We start from the raw sequence: 7,642 nt of genomic DNA, 5'->3' as shown, positions 1-7,642 counted from the left end.
GCCGTTTTGCACCGAACCTTTGAACCCTCTGACTGCGCGGCGCTGACCGTTTGAGATCCTAAACCCTAAACATTATCTGATTGGACCATTTCATTGGACTTTTGGGCTGGTTCAGGCCCGGTTACCTTAGACCTTATTTTGGACCCTAGACAGAAAAATAAAAAGGAAATGAATAATAAATAATAACAATAATAAATATAAAAAGTATATATATTTTTAAAACTATATAATAAAATTTTTATAAAAAAATGTTTCTTTTAAAAACTTATATAATATATAGTTTTTTGAAAACATTTTTGAAAATTTATATATAATATATAATTTTTAAAACTTTTTTGGAAATTATATAATTTTTAAAACTTTTTTGAAAATTATTTAATTTTTTAAAAAAAACATTTTTGAAAATTTATATATAATATATAGTTTTTAAAAGAAACATTTTTAAAAACAATATTATATAGTTTTAAAAAATATATACTTTTTATATTTATTATTGTTATTATTTATTATTCAATTCTTTTTATTTTTCTATCCAGTGTCCAAAATAAGGTCTAAGGTAACCGGGCCTGAACCAAACAAAAAGTCCAATGAAATGGTCCAATCAGATAATGTTTAGGGTTTGGGATCTCAAGCGGTCAGCGCCGTGCAGTCAAAGGGTTCAAAGGTCCGGTGCGAAACGGCCAGCGAAAATCCCGGGACTGACCCATCCCGGGATAACCGGCCACAACAGCCAACGAGCCCCGTATTTCGAAAGTCATAAACGGCCGGTGGTGGGTATAAATAACCCACCACCCATCAACGGACGGGGACCCAACAATCGGAAGAGAGAACCCGAGAGATATCAACAATACACAGCAAACGAAGAAACCAATAGTAAACAAAAGCCATCAATACAGCTACGGTGAACATCACCGAACAACAGTAAGGCCACGACAATCATAACATCAACACAAGCAAGCAAAAACCCAAAAATACCACATCAATACAAACACAAAAGACCCATCCACGCATAAAATACCAAAGAACCAACCACAAAGCCGAAGGCCTCAAGAAAACGAAGGGACACCGACGATAGGGGTAAAAAATCGAAACTTACGCTTTAGATCTACACTGTTTGAGACCATTTTTGGGGATTTTAACTTCGAATGGTATTTGGGGATGTCGAGGGGGAGCTTTGGAGGTGTTTAGGTTTTTCCGACCACCGCCGACAGTGGCCAGTGGCGGCGACTCGTGGTGGTCGGCTGGAGGCCGGTCATCCCATTCGGTGAGGGGGCTAGAGAGAGTTCAAAGAGAAGTGTCATTCTATCTCTTTTAGTGAGAGATATCAAGTAAAGAAATGAATGATGAAGGAGCATTTGGGCCAAGCTTGTCCTTTAAATACCCTCCCCAAAACTACGTCGTTTTATGGATGGATCTTGTTGTAATTTTGCGCACGGGTAAATTATGTTCTCAGTTCCTATAACTTGTAATGTTTACATTTTGGTCGCTGATTTTAGTTTTCATTATTTTTAATTCTGACTTCTAATTTTACGCGTATTTTATTTCAGTCACTAACATAATTCATTTGTTTTCTTTCTTTTTCTTTTTTCTATTTTTTAATTAACGTTTTTCATTTATTTAATATTTGTTTTTAAACTATTTTTTTAATTTTTTCCCTTTCATTTTATTCTATTTATTCTTTTTTTTTCTTTTCATTTCTTTTCCTTTATTATTTTATTATTTTTATTTATTTAATATTTTTTTATATATATTTATATTCCTTATCTATTATTTTTTCCTTTTTCTTTTATTTATTTAACATTTATTTATTATCTTTTGTCTAACATTTTTCGATTTTCTTTTTTTTTTAGAAACATCAGTCAATCAAGAGTGAGTAATTCGAATCGAATAATTTTAATTTTTAATTTTTGCAATTAAAGACAATCGATAAATTAATTGGTACCGAAAGAGCGGTTCAAGGGTGCTAATCCTTCCTTGACCGTAACCGACTCCCGAACCCGACATATTTCTAGTACAATGCAGATCAGGTAAGAATAAGGTATCTGATCAACCTATTTGTTTTAAAATAAATGGTCGGTGGCGACTCTAAACCAATTTTCCTAAGTCGAAGCCTAATTCCGGGCCCAACAGAAAGACGGTCGTGACAGCTTGGCGACTCCGCTGGGGATAGGTAAGTGAGTCAGGCCGAAATTAGTTTCCGGTTGTCTTTTTCAGCGAAAATTACAAGTTTAAATTTTAATTTATTTATTATATTCTAATTATTTATCTTTGATTTTTTTAAATAAATATTTGTATTGACATTTTTTTAATGATTTCAGATTTTGAAAAGTTTTCATCTCTAGCTCTATACCCGAGCTCCAAACCCTATTTAAGTGGAGGTGAAATTGACGCCTTCATGTGAATTTATTCAATGTGCGGGTCTAGCAAGTAGCCTTCGAGATTCATATATCTTATGTTTTCGTGTGAATTTATTCACCGTGCAAGCATAAGGGAATGTGTCCTCTCGAGTTTAACTTAGTCCACACAAGCTTGTAATGGGTTTAGGACTAAGGGTCTGGCAAGCCCAAGGGGGCACCAGCAAAGAGAACTCGGGTACCCTTTTAGAACCTAAACCGAGAGAGTAAAGGGAATTATAGCCCACCCTAAAACCTCATTGCAAACCCTAGGCTGCTTGGTTTTTATTTCCTGCTTTATTTTCTGTTCAAATCATGTGAACTAGAAATGTATGCGGTTAGGACTAGTTCAAAATTAACATGCGGGATAGAGATTATGTCCAGGTAGGAATCATAAGCATGTGGGGGTAGATATCATGTGTGGTAGGACTTTTTCATTTTTATCATTTTTTTATTATCCTTATCTCACTAACTTTTTCCTTTCATTTTTGTTCTTTTACATTTTTTTAATCATTTTCATCATTCAAAAGAGGTGTTGATCCACCAAAAATATGTTCATTAAACGTAAATAATCTGCATTAATGGACAAAGGGGTTATAATACAAAGGGATAAAAAGCTCAGAAGTCCAGCCGTGGTCAAAGAATACTCATAAGCAAAGGTTGTAGGGGCAAGACGAGGAAAAGGTTACTGACTCATACGCTCCTTTCCAAAACTACGAGAACAAGATGGCAAAACCCTAGCTTAGCTGGATGCCATTGCTGACGAATTCAAGAAGCAAGCTTCGGATAGTTTCTATTGATGGAGGGCTCTAATGGTGTTGCCGTTAGGGAACAGACTCGGCATAGAGTGAAAGCCGAAGATGTAGTTCTTTGAGACCTTTTTGGGGCAAGCAGCTCGTCACCTGCACAAGTTTAGCCAAAGAAGCCGGAATGTCTCGACAGAATATTCAACCGGTAAAGAAAAGGTGGAAGACGAATCAACTTGTCAGAAGCTGTGCGGGATCTATACCATCAAAAAGTTTTTTGTCTCTTCAGACGTAACACTTTTGTCCCCAATAAGGGTTATTCAGAATAACAGACACATTTTTTGGATCAATGCCTCGGACATTTCATGCATCATGCGTTTAGACATTTTACATTTTGTTATTTTCTTTGCATCCACATTAACTAACGGAAGAATGTCTCATCAGAAGGAGCACATACTGGATACACCACCTCAAGCATTAGACACACCCCATCCGCATAACACCCGTCTGAAAAGGAAGAAAATGGAAGCCAGGATTGCTTAGATTGAGGAGAAAATGTTGAAGCTCCAGAGGGAGTTGGAAGAAAAAATAAACCAGAGTAGTATGAGTACTCTGGATACAATCATGGAAAACCAAGATTCTTTGGTCGATCAAATTGTGGCCAAGTTAGTTGGCCTACAACAGACCAGTGCGCCTAGGGCAGGTTCACCGGAAGGGGTAATTATACCACCTACCCCACAAATGGTTGTCTCACCTGAAATCTTACCGGAACTTCGAGGGGATACATCTGCTGCGAAAGTGAAACCCTCGTCCTCTGTATTTAACCCTGAGAGCAATCCGAGTTATTACCATATACCAGATTCAGACGAAGAGGACAAATCAAAGAAGATGGAAGAGAAAATCAAGCAATTGGAGGACCAAATGAAGGTAGTTAAAGGAGACCATGACTACCATGGAATCGATGTCACGGAACTCACTCTAGTCCCGGACTTGGTTCTTCCTCCAAAATTTAAGTCCCCTGAATTCGAGAAGTTTGACAGACACAGTTGCTCATCTGCTCACATCACCATGTTATGCCAAAAGATGACAAGATATGGAGGAAATGACCAACTCCTGATTCACTGCTTCCAGGAGAGTTTATCGGGCTCAACCATCTGGTCGTACAACCAACTAAGTCGATCAAATATCAAGACCTGGAAGGACCTGACCAAGTCATTCCTAGAACAATACAAGCATGTCAATGACATAAGGCCAGATCGAGTTATGCTACAAAGCATGGAAAAGAAGCATAACGAGAGTTTCAGGCAATACGCAAAAAAATGGAGGGACTTAGCTGTGCAAGTTCATCCACTGTTTGATGAAATAGAAACCCAGAAGCTCTTCGTATAGACCCTGAAGGCTCCATACTTCAGACACCTAGTTGCGATCACATCAGGAAGCTTTTCAGACTTGGTTAGGTCGGAGAAATGATCGAGTCTACCATAAAGTAAGGCAAAATTAATGATGGGGAGGCCAGTAGGAAACCTCCTATGCGAGAGAGGGATGGAGAGATTAACAACATCAACCATGCCAGTAAATGTGTTATAATCTCTAAACCGAAATCAACTGCAGCTATACCGTCAGGTACTTCTAAACAAGATTCCAGATAACCAATGAGGGAAAGGGAGCATTTCGACCCTATTTCCATGACTTACAAAGAGCTTTACCATCAACTTCTTGACACCCATGTAGTGTCACCATACCCGGTGGAACCCATGAAACCCCCATACCCCAAGTGGTATGATGAGAATGCAAATTGTGAATATCACGGCAGTGTCTCAGGGCACATAATTGAGAACTGTTACGCATCCAAGAGAGTCGTACAGAAGATGTGTAACCAGAACTGGATCAACTTCAACAACTTGGGGGCATCCATGTAAGGAAGACCATTTCATCATTTGAGACATTTTGTTTGAATTTGTTTTTTTCCTCAAGTTTTTGTAAGGATATTTGAATAAATTTATGTTACTTTAAAGATGTTAAGCAATGAATCACATTTGCAAACTTGCAATTCTTTGAATATCATTTGAATTAAGAAACTCTGTAAATGGTTCAAAGTTAAAGATCTTTGATGGAGTAACATGATTTAAAACAAGGACTTTGGCCTTACCCAGAATATACACTCAAACACCGTACCCTGCTCTTGAAATTTAACCTTTTTCCTTTCATAAGGTACGGACAACATGGGGCATTATTTCTATACTTTTCGTTTAATACGTTCAATGATGATCATTATCTTTACAGATGGAATAATCGAGTAAGTGAATCTAGTTTAGGTCAGTTTCTTGAAAATTGAACTCTAAAGATGAAATTTTTGACTTTCAACAACACCTAGACTATAACAGATTCTTCTTGACAATCTTAAGAAATTAAATTCGTAAAGCTGAGCTATTCCACTAAGGCAATTGGTTATAGAGGAAACTTGAAAGCCCTGGTCTTATGAGTAGATTACGTTCAAACCATGACATTACTCGAACACTTGGCAATTCGATGTTTGCTCCACTGCTATTGTCTGGCTGAAGACTTTGTGATGAGATGAACCCTTCAGTTAACTTGATAAAATTGATTATAATGTTAAGTTGTTCCTCTAAAGCAATTGGTTAAACACCCTGCTTTATGGATTTAGCTAGCCATATAACGACATATTAAATCAAATTTATTTAAGCAAGAAATTTTCGATAATGATGGACTAAGGGAGTTAAGGAACACCTGTTATAGTCAATTTCACACGACCACTCAGGAATTTCATTTTTAGACCGATAATTCTGCACTACCTTTGTTAGAGGAGCTTACAAAACTTGAACAAATGAATATTTCAGAGAACCGAGATAGAAGATCTAGTAATCGATAATGCTAGTTGCGTCATTTTGTCTGCATCCAATTAAAATGCCAAAGCATGTTGCGATATTTAAAAAAAATGACATTTTGGGTTACCAAAACCTCAGAAAGGAGACCAACCTAAAGCCAACTTATCCATTTGTACATTTTTCAAAGAGTTGTAACTCTGAAAGCATTAAAAGAGCTATTGATTCCTTTGATATACTTTGAACTCATATTTATTATTTGATTCAATTGCGAACAATATTTTACAGCATTTTTATCATTTTCCCTCCTAAAACAAGAAAAATGAGAAAAACATTTTCAAATAGAACAGTCTCAGATACGAAAGGTCTGTAATACCAAAGCTCAAGAAGCAAATGGGGCACAATCGATTCCATGAGCCAGATTGGCAGGAAAAATACGGGACTCCAATCCAAGAGATAAAACATAACACATTCATGTTGCACGCATCCTAGGCATACTTAAGAGCATCACATTTATTATTTTTTTTCGCATACATGATTTTTTTTGCAGCTTTTAGAGTCATGTTTCGACTTTAAGGTGAAGGATACTCGATTCAAAAGAACTTTTAAAGATCGATGGTGGTCGCTTAACTCAGTAGTGAGAAGCTACACCTCAACCGACTTGACATATCTACAGATCTCATAATCAATTTCAGATAGGTTCGAGAACCAATTCAGATCAAATCCAATTCAACTCAACAATGATCAGCATGTTTCCAATTAATGTCTTCAAGCCTGATTTCAATTCCACAACGGAAGATATCCGGCTGTCAGAATTTATCAGTGGAATTTTCCGTAAAAGGGGAGTCATCCAAAGATCGTTTCTTTTGGTTCAGACTCGCTCAAAGGAACCACCTGAAGAATCATGACATGCTTAGACCTGTGAAGGGAAGCCATTTTTTTAAAGAAACATTTGCAGCATAACCCAAGGCTATAAGGGTTATCTTCCAACAAAGACCTTCGAGTTCGACTACGTTCAGCTCCAAGGCATATTATTTGCAGCATAACTTAAATCGAGAAGGATTAGCTGCCAACCAAAGACCTTCAAGTTCGACTACGCTCAGCTCCAATGCACATCATTTGCAACATAGCTTAAGTCGAGAAGGGCTATCTGCCAAAGACCCTCGAGTTCGATTACACTCAGCTTCGAGGGTACATCATTTACAACATAACTCAAGGCTAGAAGGGTTATTTGTCACCAAAAGACCTTCGAGTTCGACTACGCTCAGCTCCAAGGCATATTATTTGCAGCATAACGTAAGTCGAGAAGGGTTATCTACCGACCAAAGACTTTTGAGTTCCACTGAGCTCAGCTCCAAGGTACATCATTTGCAGCATAACTTAAGTCGAGAAGGGCTATATGCCAAAGACCCTCTAGTTCGATTACACTCAGCTTCGAGGGCACGTCATTTACAACATAACTCAAGGCTAGAATGGTTATCTGTCACCAAAAGACCTTCAAGTTCAACTACGTTCAGCTCCAAGACACATCATTTGCAACATAGCTTAAGTCGAGAAGGGATATCTGCTAAAGACCCTCGAGTTCAATTACACTCAGCTTTGAGGGCACATCATTTACAACATAACTCATGGCTAGAAGGGTTATCTGTGACCAAAAGAC

The sequence above is a fragment of the Hibiscus syriacus genome, unplaced genomic scaffold (genome assembly GCF_006381635.1).
Source record: "Hibiscus syriacus cultivar Baekdansim isolate YM2019G1 unplaced genomic scaffold, ASM638163v2 tig00011824_pilon, whole genome shotgun sequence".
NCBI classification, from domain to species: Eukaryota; Viridiplantae; Streptophyta; class Magnoliopsida; order Malvales; family Malvaceae; genus Hibiscus; species Hibiscus syriacus.
This window is presented reverse-complemented; position numbering follows the sequence as displayed.